The 21,396-nt window shown below is 42.0% G+C and overlaps 1 long non-coding RNA gene across 1 annotated transcript; it reads right to left on the bottom strand.

Moving 5' to 3' along the window:
* Window positions 1-4,551: 4,551 nt before the first annotated feature.
* Window positions 4,552-19,675, bottom strand: LOC147051212 (uncharacterized). Its single transcript, XR_015067307.1, has 4 exons — window positions 19,517-19,675; window positions 19,311-19,351; window positions 19,046-19,203; window positions 4,552-5,384 (listed from the first exon to the last, which is right to left on the bottom strand). It is a non-coding gene; the product is annotated as an uncharacterized LOC147051212 (long non-coding RNA).
* Window positions 19,676-21,396: the final 1,721 nt, after the last annotated feature.

Below are 21,396 nucleotides of genomic sequence, written 5' to 3'. Positions count from 1 at the left end.
TTGTACTTGTCAAGAACGTGTATTTGACTACTTGTTCTTTATTTTGGGGGACACCAGCACATGTCAGATTTTTGTTTTCATGCCCAAAAAAATAAAAAGGAATAAAACACCAGACAAGTTTTAACATAAATGTTTATTGAAATAATATTAATAAAAGTACATTTCAAACCAGCAATCTAATGTGAAATTGCAGTAGATGTATAACAATATTTAGGCGTATATATGCATACCCGTTATTTTAATAACTACTATACGTGTTGTAAAATCAAGATTACCCAAAGAGACGCATACTATCCCCGTTGTTGCATAACGGCACATCATGCAATAAATTGGCTGTTAGCTTGGAGTAAACATGCATAAAAGAAGTGGTGTTTCAGTGAGTGGTTCTTTCTTTCCTTGGCAAATCGTAAATCTGCATTCTGGTTTACATAGTTCACGCCAGGAGGGAGACGCAACACGTTCACTGACTGATCCGTTGATGCACGGGAAGGAAGGCAGTTCACCCATTGGCTCGTTCGCGAACGGGAAAGTCACGATTCGTTCCCTCACTGGTCCGTTCTCCCGATGAACTGGAAATGCAAATCAATTATTCACTCACTGACTCATTCATTCACAGATCCGTTCAGTTGGGGAACGGGAAATGCAATTTGCTGACTCGTTCGTGAACGGGAACTTACGTCATTTTATGGCGAGGTGGCATTGGTAATGCGCATTACCGACACCTACTGGTTGAAGTCATATGAACTGAAAAAAGAAGGAATCACTTTAGGAAGTGATTTGTTCACTCTCGTTCACTGAAAAGATTCGTTCTTTTGAACAAATCGTTCACTCACGAGCCAACACTAACGTAATAAGTTTTACTTTCGGTTCAAGTCACTGGCTCTGTCTGGCTGTGTCCTTTGTTTTAGGAACTACTTACTAGCCAAACAACTCCACTGCTCTTGTGTTTAAAAAGATTGACAAGCGGCACCTCAACTGCAGCAAATGGCTTCATTTTACTTATTATGCTGGATGTGGAAGGCAAACTTATCACGTTATAATGAGATATTGAACTTTTTTTTTCTCTCTTTCAGTGTGGCAGCAATACATTTCCATAAAATCCATTGTTGGATCCGCAACATGCATAACACATTCCCACTACAACTGAAAATAGTCCTGAAATCTATTTTTAATACACCCTGCACAGATAGGTGGCCGCAATTTTACATAGATGACTCCACGGCCCTGTATTATTATTCAATATTTATTTCATTCCGCCATCAGAATGGGGCATTGCGCTGCCCGCACCTCTTCATTACGAGTCGGTGGCCTTGGCAAGGGGGAGGTAATCTCTTCTCCTTTGGGGAAGCAATGCGGGGGAGACCCTGGTCAGACACATGATATGAGCCTGGGCACCAAAAGTCCCATTATGCCTTCTCATATCCATAGCCAAGGCCCTAAGAGTGATGCATTGATTCAACCTCCACCACTCCCCTGACTGCACCATGCTAATTCAAACTCGATGAGGTCTTGGGAGAAATCCGACCCGGGAGGCGGGACGCCGCCGCTACTGCGGCCACTCCAGACAAAGAGCAGTCCAGATTGCAGATTGTCTTTTATTAAAAGCTTGCGCGTGACTCCACAGACTTGACGGGATGTTTTGACGTCGCTCAGATTGCAACGACGGGATAATGACACTGCGCGTGAATCCGCCGTGCAATAACGGCCCGAGCGAATGTCCGCGTGTACGGAAGAGAGCAGTCTGTGGAGGTCACGGTGGAAAAAAAAACAACAGCGGTGCATTTCCAGGTGTAGCAGCGGCCATTGTCTGCTGCCTCATATGGGCATGTTGAGACGGTGCCTTTGTCCTTGTGTCAGCAGGCAGGACGTTGGAAATTATTTTGCTCAGCTGCCTCCTTGAACCCTCGCTACGGCACGTCAACGCGCACATCACGCCGACACCCGCGCATACGGCTTCAGAGATCACAGTTCATGTCCGTCACAGGGCTGGAATCCTCAAAGCTTGACGATTTGAAGGAAAGGATGTTGTTGTTGTTGTTGTTGTTGTTGTTTTGCCAATCTGAGCCATGTCAAAATTGATCGATCGAGTGGGTAGCGTTTGGCGTTTCGTAACATTTCATTTAAAGGATGGCTACAATAATCGATTAGCTGATTAAGTGACCGTTAAGTTAAGGATGACGTCAGTTGTGTGGAAGTGTCAATCTGACTCTTTTTTTTTTTTTCAGCCTTATCATTGAAGATCAGCATTTTTAAATGAGGTAATAGTAAACACGACTTACTTGGAGATTGTTTTTTTCAACATCAAATTTCAGAAATATCAGAAACGAATTCATATGGGCTCGTTTCAATGTATCGAGTACTCCCAAGGACTGCCGATACTCCTCACGGATAACGGCCACCGACGCCACCTTGCCACTGTTCTAGTATCAGGAAGGAAACGACATGGATGACTGACAGAAACTAAGTGCATAATCTCTAAATCCATCAAGTTAATACGAATGCTTAATGTGCGTTATTAGCATGTTGCTAACACTACATTCCATTTGCAAACTCAATTTGGGTGGTGTGACAACTTGTGTATTTCACGCTTATGCTTTATACAGTTACCTGCTTTTACCAACTGAGACATCCATTCCATTCGTAAGTTCTACTTTTCCTTTTGAATGAAGGTCAGGCAACCTCGCACTTTTTTTACTTAAATCGTCTGAATCATACAAAGTGCTCCACTCACCTGTTACCTGCTTTTTTTTCGTGCGTTTACATTTTTGTGATACGAATGGTATGTTTCCTGTGGATGCTTGCATTATATCGTGAATCAATTTGAGTTTCTTCCTATTTCCCCCCCCTCACACATCATGTTTTCCCAAATACTCCGCAAATAACGACGATCCCAAATCCGAAGGAGACTCAACGATTTAGTCCTTAAGCACTCATTCCTCCCATTATTTCAAAGAGGCGTTTTCCTAGCGAGCGGGACTTGAAGTCTTAATAGGCCCGAGCTTTGCAGTGAATAGAGCCCACGGAGGATAAGCTCCTAAATCTGGCAATAAAAGCAATGTGATTTACAGTAAATTCCGCAAGGCTGACAGTGCCACAGCTGAGGGCATAAACATTCCTTTCAGCGCTGTGCCTCAATTGCGTCCGCCGTGAACTACAATCACGCAGGCGCGCCGCTCGCCGCTTCTGACTTTGATAAATCGCCAGGAAGTCTTACCGGTGGCACAAAACTACAAGTTGTTCGCTCGTATTTCTGCATTTATTTTTTTATTTTTTTTTAAGCGCACGTGCCAGTGCGCTCATCTGTCATTGATTGATTAGCTACGGCCGAATCTCATTTTGACTCAAGTGTATTATTTATAGGAGCTCTATCTGAAGAAGTAGGGTGTATTTATTTATTTATTTTTTTTTTTTGTGAATCCCTTTGCCTATTTACCCGCAGCACAGGAACGTGATTCCATTCCATTACTTGACCCGAGCGCCAGAAAACGAGATTAGAAGTGGCAAGCTTTTTTAGGCGGGGGGATTTCACTTCCTAAATGCAACAATGTGGAACAATTTTACTTGCAGCTTCAAAATCATTTTGGTATCCACTCGCACCTTCCGTGAAAAAGTCTATCGGAAAGTAATGTGGCAGTCTGGAAGGGATTACTTGTAATTATTTGGTTTCATGAAAAGTGTATTGAAATGAGCAAAAAGCTAGAGGTTGCGCTGTATTCAGAAAGTGAATGTCTGCAATCGTTAAAACATCTATTTTGAATGCGATAGAATTGGTTGACAAATCAATAGGGGGGGGGAAAAAGTGGTTGCATCGATTAGTCTTTTCACGAGATCCATTTTAATTAAAACGTAAGAGAGTGCAACGGCACTGATAGCAAAAGTGTTCTTTGAATTTTTGAAAGAAAAAAAAAAAAAGGGGGAGAAGGCATGCTCGCATTGAATCACACCTTGGATGCTAAATTAAAGCTGGGCGATGCATTTTGTATTTTGCTAATAAATAATAATTTAGTATTTTCACCCAAAACAAAAAAAAAAGGTGCGAATATGAACAAGCGTGCATGCATTTTAATGGCGGCACTTAAATGGTAATTATTCCACTCAGCCTCAAACGTAGGTAACAAATGGAATTCAATCAGTGTCCGTGCATAATGATGGTCATTAGCAGAAGGAAAATAATAATGACATCCTCTCTGCATTAAACCTGGAGACACTTTACACAATGATCCTGCCGCGGTTATTGATCTCCATGGAGATCGGCAATTGTCACTTTTCAGCATTATGCCTGAATGTTAAATACAGCTCATTTGGTTTTCCTGTAAACCGTTTCAGCCGACACCAAATGTTTCATTTAATTTACTTCCCTACTTGAAATCCTCGCTCTCATTTGACACAATTTAATTTGGTACATTGTTAAAGCTGCCTCTGCAGTTCAGATCTTTTATTTTTTTTTTTTACCCCACTTTTGTAAGTGGATAAACATCACACAATGTAACAGTTGAGAAATGAATTGCCGCCCCCAAATGTTTCAATCAACACTCATTTGCTAACTAAGGCTCAAGGCTTTTTTTTTTTATACACCTGTGCCAAATTTTTAAACGCGAAACTCAAATCCATTTTCATTAACCCGTGTGACTTCAATTCCAGATTTTGCGTCGCTCATGTTTTGTTGATTACCCTAACAGTTGCTTACACTTATTATACACACACACACACGAGACGAGACGCCGGTATGAATTGAGGCTTCTCCGAGACAGCCACTTGGTCGAATAATTAAATAAGATCTCCAATCAAATGATCCATGATTTGCATGCCGTCTGTTGCCAACCAGCTCCCATCTGTTTGGCTCCGAGAGCTCTGACACTCTTGCTCTTGCGAGTGAGACAGCAATAACGTAATTGTGGATGTGACAGCTACACCAGATGATGCAGGGACTGTTCAAAAGTCTGCTCCAAGACATACTGTACAAGCTTCGTGTCATATGGTTGGCAAGCATGAAGCAGAAAAAAAAAATAATAATAATAATAATATAAATAGACAGATAAATAAATGCATTCTGTAACAACAAACTGTTTCTTTCTGAGCACACCTGCCACATCAACTGGAGCTGGAGTCGCTTTGCGATACAAAGTTACTGTAAATAATTGAATAGTGGGAAAGCGAGCATGGAAAGGGGGGGGGGGGGGAGTGAAGGACAATAGTACTTGTGCCAGCTTGGCCGGGCGCCAGCGGGCAACGCAGGCGCAACTCAAGGCTGAGTCGGTCGAGACAGGCGTTCCCGCTTTGATGGGTCTGTCGTGGCGGGCGGGGTCTGCCGTCAGTGAGGGTTCAGGTGTTCTCCATCAATACGTGCAGCTCGCCCGTGTCAGGGTGAGCCTTAATGAGATCCGCTACAAGGGCCACATCAAAAATAATAATAGAGAGAAGCCCATCTATTGGCAGAGGCAACCTGACAGTGAATAATCAAAGCTTCCCTAAAAAAATGACAATAATTGCCTATATTAATAGAGTTGAGCTGTATTTTTCATTTCAGGAGAAGAAGAAAAATTGAGAGACATTGGCAAATGGCATTTTCCTCCACACTACAAACTTCAGATAACTTTTTTTTTTTTTTAGGTGAAATTTCTCAAGTAACAGAGTAAAACATTGTACGGAGCTCAACTTTGAATATATTGGTTGCAGTCCGAGCAAACATATCCGGACAAACCAAGTTGTCAGTGATTTTTATTAACTGGCTGTGTTTTGGTTTCAATTCATTTGAATGGGGTAGACGGATCTAACGTATAAACACAAAGTCGATTGCGGGAATCCTCGACAAGTCGCTCGAGATCCCTTCACGAAGGAGCCGCATAAGGAAATCAAACGGCGCCACAATTGAAGTCATTTTACCAGGCTTTCGCCTTCCCGACGAGCGTCAAGACTTCCCGATCGTCGGTAATCCGCAGCTTTGGCGCACACGCGAATCATTGAGAGCGATGGAGTCCCTTCTGTTTACTCACTCCACAGCAAATGATCTTTCACAAGGAGACCACTTGAGTTGTGAAATGGAATTTGCCAGGGTGTTCTATTCCAAGTCTATTTCTCCCTTGGCTTTACCAATTCCCAAACCGGGTTCAGTCGCTCACAGATAATGTCTGAGTATTGAGCCGAGCTCCTCTGCTGTTTTAATGGCTCAAGGGAAAAGGCATTTGACACAAGTGTGGACCACAAAAAAAAAAAGAAAAAGCCTCAGCACATACACACAAATCCCATTTCTTTTTAGTCAACACAATATATGAGAGTAAGAGACTCCTTTTATCTCAGCGTGCTATTCATTGAACATAATTGTACTAATACGGTCATATAAACGAAAGCGCAGATAGTTTATAGCGTATACGTATCATCGACTTCATAAAACAGCAACTTAGTCACGTGTTGGAATTACAAGGGAATAAAGATTCTGATGGCTTTATCTCCTTAGCGGGTGACACTGTTACGGCTTTGCTTGCTAGTTATGATAAATGCTTGTTGTAGGAGGGGCCGCATTTACTTTGTAGAGTCATTATGAGAATATTATGTATGAGAAAACAGCCATTAATATTCATTATCATGGCAAACCGTCCAGCTGAATGCTGATGGGCTCAGATACCGACACAGGATGACTTTTCGTCTCTCCGTATAGTCTTCGTTGGATCTGTACGAGCGGAAACGTCAAGTCGACCGCCGACGCAACGTGGGGAAATTAAGAATGCAAAATAGCGGAAACGCAAATGAAAAAAACGCGATAATCAAGTTTCAGTTTTGACTATCGGTCAGTCCTCGGTAAAAGAAGCACGTTTGATTATCTGCCGCCTTTTCGTCGAGTCGGCTTCATAAGCTGCGCTTTAAGGATAAACTCTTCTTATTCCATTACATAATAGCCCCGATTTTGTTGGTGTCTGGTAATTGGAGCTATTGTGAAAAGAAGGATCACTGATACATTTCCCAGTCTACGTGTGAATGAGGCTGTAAAGGTCAGAGTCTGTTCTAGCCTCCATCCCCCCCGAGGGCCCTCAGCAGTAAGGGCCAGAGAACACCGCAAACAATTAAACGTGTTGATCCTCGGCGTAGAGCAGCCGGACTCTTGTCGGCTGGTCAAGTTTTTTGTTTTGTTTTTTAGACGGGCGAGCCGCTGTTGGTCACTCTTCACAGCAATAATCTGTAGGTCTGAGCAATCAATACTAGTGCGACAGCCTCAGCCTCCATTAGCGCAGACATCCCTGGAGTGCATGATGTATTCAAGCTCATGCACACATTCACACGGGAGGGCACCAAAACGTGGAAGGCGAATAAATCGACACATTAAATACTCCGAATGTACTCACAAAACATATTGTGATTAAAAGGAATCGTATGTAGTGATTATGGCAAGAAAAAAAAAAAAAGCAATGTGAAAAATAAAATTGGTCATTTACCATAAGCTACTTTAGCGCTACTGTAGCTAGCCAAAACGTTTCTGTGTATCAGCGCTAATGTCAGTGTTAAAAAAATGCTTAGAATCATTCTCAATTTTATTACTCTATCTTTTTATAAATCACAATGTAGTGCATTAGGCCAACTATTTTGAGAATTTTTTTGCCGGGAGGCTGTAACGGAATAATTCCATTTTCATTCTTTTCAATGTAAAAAGGTGATTTGTCCTAAGCGTTACTCTGCTCATCCGTACATAAATAACGTGCAATAGTGGTGGAAAATGGATTCCATTGTACGCATGTGTGTTTTTTTGTTCTCCGCCATTCTCCGTGCATATTTTTCCACTATGAAATGAATAAAGCGTGATCTTTTCTATCAAACATGACTGAATTCTTCCATGTATTTTTTTTTTTTTTTCCTCCCTTTCCAATAGAAACTTGTCTTGACCTACTGTCAAGTGTCACATTGGATTTTCTGTTCCATATATAGATGAATGAAGCTAAATAAAGACGGGCCATTATCATATTATCTCGTGTTTAAGTGGAACATTCATCACTAGTTTGTTTTGGTATTACTTGTAAGGCCACGCATGACTGTGTCGCTAAAGTTCCTCCTCTTTTGGTATTTGAGTAGGGCTTAAAAACGACTGGATTGATAAAAGGAGAGCCATTGTAAATGTGAAAAGAACTCAAGGTTGGCTGCTTTTCTTTGACATTGTCATCATCACAAACTTTATATTGAAAAGGGGGGGGGGGAGCTGAATGGCGCCGTGAGGGTGTGAAGAATACACGCCGCCGTACATGGAGAGATTTTTTTGCACCACGCTTCGGCGTGGTTAAATCACAACCCGGTAATATTTCACACTACCTGTACTAATATCTTACGCAATGTATGAAACCGAATGGGTGAGACAATATAGTACTTTTCGTTTTGCTTCCCTTCCGAGTTGAGGTGCTTTAAATTGTCCGTGACCTTCCTATACAGCAATTAGCTGATGAGTTTCATCGTACGGCTGATCAGTATCATTAGGTTGCAATCACCGCAAACACGGGGAAGCTTCTCAGAAGAGGATCGAGTTTGATGTTCAAGCACCCTTACCTTATTAGACAAATTACAATCATCAAAAAGGTTTTTAACAAATATCGCACGGCGGTTTTCAGAACTCTGAAATGGTAAAAGAGTAAGTAGGAGTTGGGAAAAAAAAAAAACAGGTAAGAACCTTTATACTGTGTACTATGTATTAGGGCAGTGCAACTCTACTCATTTACAATAAACCCATTTTTTCATGACAATTTTTTTTTTTTTTTAATCGTTTTCAAGTATCACATTTGTTACCTTGTCGTACTTAAATTCTGATGACGGTGCCCAGCAAACTCTATGGCCGACTTTGTTTAGTTTTCAGTATCTGACTGAAGTGTTAGCTCAATGTTTCCACACCTCACTTCTAGCCAAGCTTGTCGCCCTTTTCAAACACCGTTTTTGAGGTACAAAAGCCTCATGGTGTTCCACAGGGATCAATTTTAGGGCTCTTGCTGTTTTCATTGGATTTGCTGCCCCCAGGTTCTATCCTACAAAAACAAGGCATTTCCTTCCACTGTTATGCGAATTTTCCGGCTGAGCAAAAATCATGCATTCTCCCTAAGACCACTCATGTCCGTTGCCGGTCCTTCCGTCTGGAATGACCTCGCCTTAAATGTAATGCATGCCCTCCTTCCTTTGTCCATTCCTCTAACTCGTTTGAAGAGCCAACTAAAAGCCTTCGGTTGCTCAAATCGTAACAAGCAGAATGTGTAGTTGGCTACATACTGCAGAGAGGGGAGTGGGCTAGGTTCAAATGATTGTTATTCTGCTAGGAAGTGCACTCTGTCTCACTGCTAGGAAAGTGGAAATCTTTCCAAGTCAGCGCTGACCCACGGCTGAAATTAGCAGTCTGACACTAGGAAGTCATTCTTGCCAATCATCTGCCAATCACTGGCAACCCACCAAGTATGCATTACAAAGTTTTGAAAGAAATCCAATTAATTGCTAATGAGCCATTTCTCAGATACATTCCAACTTTGCTCCAGAATACAATCACTCACTAAGTCAAAACCCATCCATTTAAAAAAAAAATAGAACAATCCAGCTAATGAATTAATAAAATGATAATAAAAAAACATCACATTTGTCTGCGGGTTTTGACATATACCCTCAGCCTCAGTATTTTGAGAGTTTGACAAACAACAGGGTGCTCTCATTACCGAGCACAACAACATTACTCCTATTGTTTGTGCAGTTATGACGTCTTTGCTGAAGGGAGCGATTGGGCGGGAGAATTCTGTCGCTAATAGATTTTGTGCAGACATATTTTCATGCTGCCGGTATCAGACGGTGACACGTGCGTAACCTCGGTCTCCAGCCCGGTCCACTTAGGGGCAACCTTATTGGGGGGTGTCGGCGCCAAACAACCCCGCTGTGGTATTTTTCCAGCAAGCGAGACTGTCATTACTGCGTTACCATGGAAAAGATGTGCGGCAAATACCGTTTTAACAAGGGTGTTTAGCTCAGAACGCCTCAAAATGGGCTAACTGGGCCTTGCTCCGCGGCTGGTGTAATGAATTCCATATCGTCTGCCTTTCCGCAGCATATAGGACATATCTAATTGTTGTCACCGTGTGGCGACAGACAGAAGCTAATGGACAAAGCGCGTCACGTCCGCCCACTGTTTCTCCCTGGCCCGGGTTGTGTTCTTCTTTTAAAAACGGCAATTATCGAGCGATTAGCAAGTTGATTCTGCCGCGACGGGGTGTGCTGTGAAAAGGCATGTTGTTTCCAAAGGCACTTGGCCGGTTACCATCTCTCAAGGTGACAGAAATATTGCCGATCTTGCACGACAGTGAAGGGCGCCGGACAGGCCGGCCCGAGCTGTGTGTGGCTTATGAATGTGAAAGTCACTGCAGTTTGGCCTTCCTCTCTGTTTTTACTGCCCCACGCCAGCAGATCAGCTTTACTCAGCAGATTCCTCTCCGCTGGGAAACAGGCGGCTGAAGGTGGCGGAAAACACTCTCACGTGGCTAAATCCCTACTGTCCTAATGTTAATTATTGATCAGTTGATCAAGAGAGATGAAGAGATTTTTTTTTTTTTCCCCCCCTTTTTTTTTTTTTTTTTTGGGAAGCGAGAGCTCTGACTTGTCTTGTGAGAGCTGCCAAAAGATCAATACTTTCAATCATGCCAGAGAGTTCTTGTGTCAGTCACGCTGAGTAAGGTGATTACAATTGAGTCTTAAGACAATGAAGAACTTCACGGGGGCTTCCTCAGGCACACTCAGCCTCCTCTCAGGGAGCCTGATCAAGTCAGAGCGGCTAAATAGAGCCGCAAAGCACTTACGCGCCTACCCTGAGAGGCTGACACGGCTGAGCTTCGGCCAAACTGGCTGGTTCAAGCCTGTGTGCAAACACAACTTGAACTAGATGTGGGTCAATATCGCAACGACGTGCCATTATGAAAATGCAGCGGAATGTTGAAGCTCTAAGGGTAAGGGCGTACGTGTATAATAAGTCTAAAAAATATAAATAAAAAAGAATTCGCAGTTCCGATTTCGGTAATCGATGAATCATTTTGAAATCTAGTCAAACTTCAATTTATCCAAATTAGCTTCTCAACAATCAAATAGATTTTGCCAGTTCTCATTAAAGTACTTTTTTTTTTCCCCCCCAAAATAAGGCATTTGCCATTTATCGATTCATCGACAAAATAATCGTCAGATTTGTGGATTCTTAAAATAAAGGCTAGCTGCAGCTCTAATTGAGTCAAAACAAAGCGGAGCATTTCTTACATTGGAGCGAATGTAGCGATTTAAGTCGAAATAAAGCAACAACCAGCAATACTAGCAGTAGTGAGCGGTTGTCTCAGCTACACTAATAGCTTTTTGTGTTGAGCCGGGTTCTGTCTTTTTTCCCGTTGCCGGATGCGTGACACCAGCCTTTTCACGGAGCAGGTGACTTGTTAGTACTCTAAGCAACAACGGGAACAGATGTGTCCCTGACAGTGGATGGATGGTCAGGGTCCATCTGGTCAGTGCAGCCCTGGACAGGAATGATGAATACAGCTTCATCAGTGAATAGCTGTCATCAATCGCGAGACGTGGCGATGGCCAGTGACAGCCGCGCGCCGGCGCCGGGCCCCAGGTGTGGCCGAGAGAGAGCCGGCGGGCTCCGGAATGCGGGTCAATCAGCCGAGTCTGAGCCAATGTTATAGATTGCAATGTAAACTGAATGCATTACAAAGCCAGCCCAGAGCATTCCTTTGTACGAGCGGCGAGCGGGCGGGCTCGTTCTTTGACAGAAGCGCAGATTCCGTCTTAGATTTATTTCAATGCGGGGGCTGTTAGCGAGCCCCGCGCGCTAAAGGACGATCACCGGGCGTCTAGACAAGTCATGGCTCCACATTGTCTTCCCCGGCGGTCCCAAATGAAATGTGCTGCATCCTTGTCTGCCTCGGTGCATAGACATGAAGAGGGTACTAAAACGGCGACCTTGCACAGCGCCATTCTGAATATGTTATGGCCCCCGCTTTCCTTGAACTGTCACAACTTTTAAATCGACCACTTCTAATGGTTTCATACACGCCGCGCTTATCTTTATGCAGGACGGCCCACCTGGCTCTTAGCCTTGAAGGATATTAACACACTGTACATACTTCCCAATCTTGTCCAAAACAGACAAATAGCCTAAATGATTGCCACAAATATCGTCTACCCAGACGGGTGTGTTGTATGCCCTCGATGTCAATGCGGGCTAATAAATAAATAAATAAATTCTGCCAGGAAGCTAAACAGCTAAAAATGCGGAAAAAGAAAATTGTAATCAGATCGGAAATCTTTGAATCACTTCAGGAGTTCCAATGGCAGTTGTGTTGATGCGGTGCCGGGTGACGTTTCCCTTTTAATGGGTTTGCGAGGGGGGTTGCCGTTGTTTACATTAAGCACCACTACAGACTCTAATTAGAGTTAATTGCACAATCATTTGTAGGAAGTGCTCGCCAATGACAAGGAATACCAATTTACACGTGTTTACAAATACAACGGATGGAATTAAGGGAAGAGATTCGGCACGACCATTGACAGATTGCTTGCGTTTGTTGGGTGAATGCATCGATACAAGATGCAGTGGAAATTTGAACTGTATGTCGGATACATATTGATACACCTAGACAGATTTCAATGACATCCAACTTGAGAGCTGCGCATTTAACAGAGTTGAAAAGGTAGACTGGAGCTCCACCAAGGTTGAACTGCGAACAAAAATGATTAAACAGCTCACTTCCTGGTTAGGGCAAAAGGTGTTTCAAATGGTCTTTAATTCTCGGATAATGGCTCCATTTAAAATGATTGTTTTGTGATCAACATTTGCTCCTACTATGCTAATGTATTTTAATGTTGGCCTTGGTTGCGGTATTAATAGATAGAAATATTTTTTAGGAGGTTTGTGTTAGTTCATTCATTTTCACTCTGTTGAAAAAGAAAAGAGACTGATGCAGATTTATTTACAGCCAAATTTTCCAAATATTTTAAACTGTTATTTTAATACCGCAATATTTTTACTCGTGGTTATCGTCGGTCCGAATCGGATATCGGCCCATCCCTATGTGCGAATGCGTTTACTCTTTTTGGAATATGCAATCAATAAATAGTTTCCCACTTTACGCTTTGTAAGTTGACTGTAAAAAACCTCATGCAAAGGACCCAAGCATTAGAATGTGCAATGGGCAGAATAATGACAACTCAATATCTGACAGTTTGTGGCATGAGCTAACCTAATTAGCATCACAGTGAGGATTAATGCAGCGGCCGTTTTTTACCACTGTGCACCGAGAGGCTGTGGAAGTGGGCAGAGAGGCGGTTTTGTACATTTCTGCTGCCCTGTCGTTTTCTCTGCGGGGTGTCTCCTGGGAAAATCAAGGGAAAGGGGGGGGGGTCGCGGCCGTGGGGGAGGGGAGGGTGTTCTGGCTGCACACACACACACACACATGCAGCCATCACATCTCTAAAAGGCATCGCAATGTCGGCCCACTGATGCTGCTTATGTGTGATTAAGCATCTGCCTCCAAACAGCCCATACGTCTGATGACCCTGTTGGTGTGTATCTCTGAGGTGTTGTAGCACTATCTCGCTCTCTCTCTCTCTTTTTCCTGCAACCTTCACCCCCCCCCCCCTCCCCCCTCCATCACCATGTTTTCCCTCCGCACCCCTCCCAGATGCCACGGACGACTGTCTCAACAAGAATCGTTCCCGTGTAAGAGGCGAGGCATTGCTTTGTGAGGGCTGCCTGAAACTGACATTAATCCACTTTTTTCTTCAATAGACTGACAAGAGCATGGGATGGGAGGTGTCACACTTTTGACAGTGCGGAGGGGAAACCCGGGCTCTGACAGGCCTGCTAAAGCACCGCCGCAGCCTGTTACAGTCAGAGAAACACAAATTGGAGATCCAGGGGAGATGATCTGTAAAGAACGTACGCGCCCGTAGTGTTAAAGTACAGCTGACTCAGAGGCAGAAATATAAACCAAAGCACTGGCCAAGTTGGCTGTGCGGAATATTCGTCTGGCGCACTTTTTATGAAGAATGAACGACAACATTCCTGTCACATTATGAAGAAAATATTTCTGATCAAGCAATTAAATGAAGTCATCAAAAAAATTAATTATGAGCAAGAAGAAGAGACTTTGCTGCAGCTTCTATACTAATTCCCAATAGTCGGTCAATGGTGGTTTGTAATTTATGTTAGCATTGAGCTAGCCGACTTTTTCTTTTTGATGACATGGCATGATTTGCGTGAACATTCGAATGTTTAAATACGCAATGTTTCTCTTCACTTTTAAAATAAACTTGGCGCCGACAACTAAATCGCTTGAAGCGAGCACACTTGACCTCTTATTCGAAAAGCTGAGCAAGCAAGTCTCTTTTTACATTACAATAACTTTATTTAATTTTAGTCATCATTTCTTCTGCTGTTCCAAATACAATGAATACAATGAAATATATGATTCACTTATTGTTAAATGAGGCCCATTCTGTCGTCCTAGCACAATTTCCAGGGTGGAGATTCCAAACGGTTGTGTTTATAATTATCCAATGAAGGATGCAAGACGGAGGAGGTAATGTGCTGTGTAATCGGAGGCCACTCAGCTGTTTGTCAAGTGAGTGCGCTTCACATCTTGACTGGCTTCAAACAAAAACTCTCCATCTTTCTGACATGGGCAGGAATGTTGAGTTTGACCAGGAGCCCTTTCCCGTACGTGGGGACGATTGCTTTATTAAAAGGAATGTGACCAGGTCACATGCAAAGCTCGAATGACATGCTCTATACGAGCAATTTTCTTCAGACAAGCGCATTATGCAGCAACGTAACTCAATTTTCACAACACCTGTGCAGCTTGCCGGGTTGTAATGACGCAGGACTCGCGCTTTGCTTAAAGCAGCTCATTTACTTGATTACTGTACTTTAAAAGGCATCATTGGATTACACACTCGTGGGCCACGACATTGGGTACGCCGGTTATCTAATCTAATAAACTACGCAAAAAAATATGCCTACATAAAAAATAATCACGATTCGAGTTGCTAATAGTCGGAGTATGATTATTTTAAATGGGATGCACCGCAGGAGACGTTGCTCTCAAAATACTTGCAACGGAATGAGAGCGGCCAGGCATCGTGCTCAATTTTTTTTTCATTGTTTCAAGACAGAATAAATCGATAATTCTGCACAATCGACGAGATTCTGTGCCGAGACAGAGCACGTGGACGTCTTCACCATGCCTTTTACAGGCTGTAGATGGCGGGTTGACACGATGTAAGGTGTCTGCGCTGATATGACATGATGGGATTTATTATTATTATTATTATTATTAATTGCCATTGTAGTTCTTAATTATTTGCTTGAGTTTCAGCTTTGCCCAGGGCTAACGGGGCAGCGACATTTTAAACGCCATAGATTTACATACACACAAAAAAAGTTGAATTTCTTTTTTTTTGTAAAAGTTACCTCATCCTAAATATTTTTTTATATTATTATTATTATATTCATATTTACATAAATAGTTATTTTTGTTATAACATCACCCAATTTCAAAAGTGGAACATTTTCTTTATTTCAATCACCAGCAACACAAAGAAGGTCCCTCGCTGCGTAAAGACCAACTAACACTGATGGCTAGAATCCGTTGAGTCATTTGGAGGCTTTGCTTATCTAATGTTAGGGTGATGGCAGATGCCTTCATCCTGCATCAAGTCACCCTCTGAGAACGAGTGGCCCGCGAGAGAGGACTACAGTAAAACCGACAATGGCAGCTCCTTTTTTTTTTTTTTTTTTTTTCCCCCGCCCAACATTTATAGCGCCCAGCAGGTGTCAGCCACAGCAGTCGCTCTGCCCCCAGTGACACCCCATGGCTGGCCATCTCTGACGCATGAAAGAGAAGCGAGGAGAAGGATGGAGGAGGGGAGGGGAGGGGTGGAGCTGCCGCCTGGGATTAGGTACCTGAGTCTAATCTTGAGGGGCAGTGGGCTCCAGTGGCGGCAAAGTGTTTTCTGGGGGAATTTCTCGCCGTCTCCACCAGCTGATTATTTCCAGATTTTAGTTCTGCTTGAGCGGAGATGAGATCTGCGCTGTTTTGCCAAGCGTGGTTAAGACTTACACTCAAGATGAGTTGCAGGCGGACGTTAGCGCTAGCCATTCTTAAAATGTTCACAGTGGAGAGGGTAAATGTGCTAAAGGGGGGGGTTAAAAAAAAAAACAAAGGCATTCAGTTCTGTATGCCTTCCCCCTTCCACTCGTGTCAGCACAGCTCTGTCTACTCTTGCTCATTAACCTTGCTTGTTCTTCCACTTCATAGAACTGCTAATATGTCCGCCACCCCCAACGCTTAGAAGTCTCGGGAATCCTTTGAATGAGGGTAATACATGCAGGCATTGAAATACTGGCGAGATATTTGCCTCCACTCGAAATCCCCTACATATGAACGTACACTCGCTAACCATTACGTGAAGTACACCTACACAAGAGGTATATAAATAAATCTGCTCACGCATGGGCTTCTCTATTTCTTCCGGGGAAATGGGAATATGGCAATATAAACAAATGTTCAAGTGAGCGTTCTTGAATTGATTTAAAATATATAATTCTTTAGTAACGGTGTCAATTTTGTTTTAATAGTAAGTAACTAACTTGTCAACTCAGAAATCGATAAAAGGAAATCACAGTTGCTGAGGGCTCAGGTAACAGCCAATCATAGCTCATCTTGCAAATGTCACATGACCAAACTCAAACAGATGAGCCATGATTGGTTGCTACCTGAGACCTGAGCAACTGTGATATCATTTTCAGTCCACAGCATCTCTCCAAATGTGTTTAAAGATATTAAATGTATGTGTAAAATAATTTTTGAAAAAAAAATACACTATATTTTGGATGTACAGGCACAACCAATTAACCCATCTAAGTTACCAGTCCTTTGCTAGAAAACAGTTTGAAACTGAAATACGATGTAAAGAAATCCTCACTGAGAAAAAAAAAAAAGAAAATCAAGCCATTATGACCAAGTCTTAAAAAAATCTTGTCCATACAAGTTGATTGCTAATCTCAAAGGTACAAAAAAGCATGCAAGTCATAGTTACCATAGGAACTAGACTAACTACCATCACGTCCTGTTATTACAATTAACCCCTTTCACAACTATTTCCGATTGTCTTCTTTGACTATTATTTACATTACAATGTGTATATTAAAATTGGAGATTCAACGTAGATTTTGCTCATCATGCAACCGCTTCAACTGATGAGCTTGCCTTTGAAAATGATTTCTTTTTTTGGGCCTTAATTATTACCATTACAATTATTTGTCTTGACACCTCACAAACCTTTTAGCACACATGCTTGTCCTCCAATTTGTGTCATTGTGAGACAATCAGCCATCTAAGTTTAAGTTAATTACCAGCAAAGTCCAAATACCAATTCTGTGAGCTAAACTGACATGGACCTTTAATTAGTTTTTTTTTTTTTTTTTTTAATTGTCTTAATCACATCTTAAGCAAGTGTTGAAGATGTGGAAATATGTAACGGCAACAGCCACTTGAAGGGGCTATTACTGTAACCATGACAACAAAGGAAAGGTCCTATAACTTTATTAAATTGGCAGTATTAATACAGCAATCCCTCACAGGCTAACAAAGGCCATAGTAAATCACGCTAACTTTAACCAACCCACATTTGCGTCTGGTAAATTATGTTACCTCCCTTTGGGAATGAGGGCTTAAAGTAGATTGCATATATAAATGTGCCATACAGTGAAATGTCTTGTTCTGTATGGACGTTTTAATCGCATTGTTTGTGGAAGATTTTGGCTAAGATCGCATAGTGTTCATTTTCTTATCTTTTATTGAGCAATTAAATCAATAAAACCATCTTTTTTCTACAACTTTGCAAGAGGGGAATTAAAAAGAAATCGGATCATGTGTTTGCAAAAGTGTGCACACCCGCTCAGATTAATCAACTACATTCAAATGCATTTTTAAATGGGTGTCAACACATATTTGCCACCACTTGAAGCCGCCAATTAACCCCAAATATTATACACTGTGTAATATATATCAATTTGAACTGTACAGAAATGCTTCCAGAGCCCCAAAATCAAGTTATTTTATGCTTTATATAATTTTTCAGGCACTACTAATTCACAGTATTACTTACAAAGCTGCAGTACTAAAAACTAAATGCCGACATTTATTTTCCAACATTACTAAAGATTTAGGTCAAGATTCTCGCTTGATTTTTTTTTTTTCTTCCCCTAAGACATTGTTTTGTCCTGTCTCCACACAATGGGCGCAATGTGTGACCACGGCTATTGTTCATTATGATCTGCTCAGTGAAACACATACGGCTAAGTGACTTGAGTGGGTGCTCAGACAAAAGAATCTAATTAGTGGGTGCAGAAAGACACAGGGGGAAATCAGAATGACCCTACAATCATAGGACAAATACGCCTCGTGAAGCTTCAATTCTCTCCTTCCTTAAGCATCAAGAGTATATCAAAGCTCTTTGTTGTCTCCATTCATCGCCATTTGATGGCACGCTCGACACTGTAAAAAACCCTCAGCGCTCGCTCTAATGATGACAAAAGAGGCCAACGTGGCAGCCAGATCCAGGGGAATTTAACAAAATCCTCATTTAAAGGTCTAATAATTAAGATATTGATTAATTAGTACTACATTGATTTACAGTCACACTTTATCAAACCATGACGCTCTAATTACAGTGCCATTATGCCACAAGCTGACCTCCTCCTTTTTTTTTTGGTCACATGTAATGAAAAAGCATTTCTTTAACAGCCTTTTAAATTTCTGACCTGTAAAATTTTAATGGGGACTACTGTGGGTGTTGAATGTGGATTGGCAGTAAAGTCATGGGTGGCTAATGTCTGCGAGGCTGGTTAAGTGGCTGTACACACACCGGGGGCTGAAGAACCTCTCGAGAGGGGATTGATCAGGATCGCTCTCCGCTTCGACAAATTAGGATCGGAAAAATAGGTTTTAACAAATGTTGTCGTGTTTGCGTTTCAGAAGGGGTAGAAACAGAAATACTGTACCTGCAACATGTTTTGAAGATGCGTTGCTAGCAAAGTTATCTGCAACGCTCTGAGTGGCGGTTGGTTAATGAAGAGGTGTTGAACAGGAATTGAATATGAGGTTCCACTCCAGTGTCATAAAATGGCACTTGACGCACTCAGGAAAGCACATTTTCCTCCTGAAATTGCAATGGGGGACACGAGAGTGTGGTGAAAACCATCAACATAGTTTTGCCTAAACATTGGAAAGGATCAGGGAGGTACAATGTGGGACTGTTGCACTTACGTGGAGCCCCCTTGGCCTGCTAAGTATCAAGCTTGCGGCGGCTGAAACAAAGAGACAACCTGACTTCTTTATCAACATGACGAACAAATGCAAGAATAAATCACAGATGAAATGAGAAAAATGATTGTTAATGCTCTTTATGTATTTCTGCTTCAGTCTGCTAGCCTAGCATAAGAGAGGAAAGCCAAACATTTCTCAGTACTCACCTTGAGATGTAACATGGTGCAAATGTGTCTTGTTAGGAATAATATACAACTGCCACCGTTTATTTTGAAACAAGGAGAATGAGTTAACTAGTTTGTGCTCAATTTACCAGGTGGACTTTTTCTTCAGTGGACGTCTGTAGGGGATATTTGACACTTCCGTTGTTCTAGGCGCCATCTAGCGGTGGGGATCGTGATGCACTTATAATTGAGTCATTAGCAAAAGCAATAAATTAAGATGAGAAAAAAACGGTGCGGTGTGATTTTAACATATTGATGTTAAAATGGAGGAGAACTCAGTCAGTCTGAAATCTAGTTCATATCTAGGTCCAAATGACATTTTGAATGTTCTGAAAATCCTTTTTTTATTTGTTGTTTCCATCAATGTCAAGTGTTTGTGAGGTGCAAAATCATTCACAATCTCTGTTGTACTTCATTCCAAATGTGTTTCTTGGAAGTGAGTTCAAGTTATCCAACACAAAACTCACCTGAGCATGCTTTGATGGATCTTGTTTACTGCACCGGGGGTTCCATCGTGTTGAAAAAGGACAAACAAAGAGCCTTCCCGTAAACTGCTCCCGATTGAAAGCAAGCGATTGTCCAACAACAGTTAGAAGAAAAAAAAAAAAAACAAGATGTGGCCGCTCTTTTAAATAAGTTTCGTAGCTTCCACTTCAAGTTGTGGCCTCTTGAGTTCACATAACTCTCTGGTGTAAATGGAAACCCTTCAAAAAGCATATTTGTTGACATTAATATAACATGAGAGAAAACCTTTTCAGGTTAAAACATAATGGAGCACTTTTCATAAATATTCTTCACTTCACGCCACCCACATAGTTTGAAATCCTTTCCAGTACATGATGATCTTTTGCGTAGACGGATGGATAGATATAGATGGAGATAGATAGATGGATGGATAGATAGATAGGTAAAAAGGATGGATAGATATCTGATAAGGTTTCATATTTTAATGAGCATGAACAACCTCCATGATTTTGCTGCATCAGAACCTATATCCACCCCACCTTTGTTTGCACCCAGTATTTGCATTTCAAAGGCTGCCCCTGGGAAGCCGCTTTGCATATTTACATCTGATTAACGACTTTAAATGAACATGTCAGAAAGCGAAAAGTGTTCACGGCTGACATAAAGAGGTGCCGTACCGGTTCTGTACCACGGGCTGCGGGAATACTTAATGTGGGAATGCTTAACGCAAGGTGGGATTAATTATAGGATATCAAATGACACATCTCGGAGTCATACTTTTATGACAAAAGCGAAAGTGGTAATGTAAAAAAAATAAAAAGTCCTCTTATAGCTAAGAAGTGCAAAGTGCCACATTTCCTCCCGGCCTTTTTTTACTTTCCTGAAGAACATACGAGAACGTTTGAAGTGGAAGTGAAGCGTCCGAGGAACAAACGCTTGCGTAAGAACGAAGCCAGACACCGAGGGGAATTGAATGTCTAACTGCCTCACAGCATTGTATTGTGTCATATTATTCTTGATGCCCATCAATTATGCATCACGCTCTGGGCGGTACTAATTGTTTCCTGCTCGTTTGGTTCCCGTCAAATATTAGAGCAAGCACAAACTATAAAAGGGTTCTTGCGATAATGTGTCCTATGTGCCTCCCCACTCATTTTGGGGGGGGGGGGGGAAATTGAATCAATACTGTGTTTGTGGAATCAGAATTGAGAAGATTAATGAATCCATTTTAGTCCAACTGCCATTTGGGCCTCATACCGCCCTCTGCTGTCAAGTGCAATGGACGTCAAAGTGCTTTTGGCCTGGCAAACGTCACGAGACCAAAAAGCCAGAAAACAGCACCACGCTTCAACTGGTTCTAGCGTTTGATTTCTATTTTACAAGTCTGTATACACAAA

This window comes from Syngnathus leptorhynchus, chromosome 9, assembly GCF_054491065.1.
Source record: "Syngnathus leptorhynchus isolate UIUO chromosome 9, UIUO_Slep, whole genome shotgun sequence".
Taxonomy (NCBI): domain Eukaryota; kingdom Metazoa; phylum Chordata; class Actinopteri; order Syngnathiformes; family Syngnathidae; genus Syngnathus; species Syngnathus leptorhynchus.
Note: the sequence above shows the minus strand (reverse complement) of the source record. Positions and strands in the feature narration are given on the sequence as shown.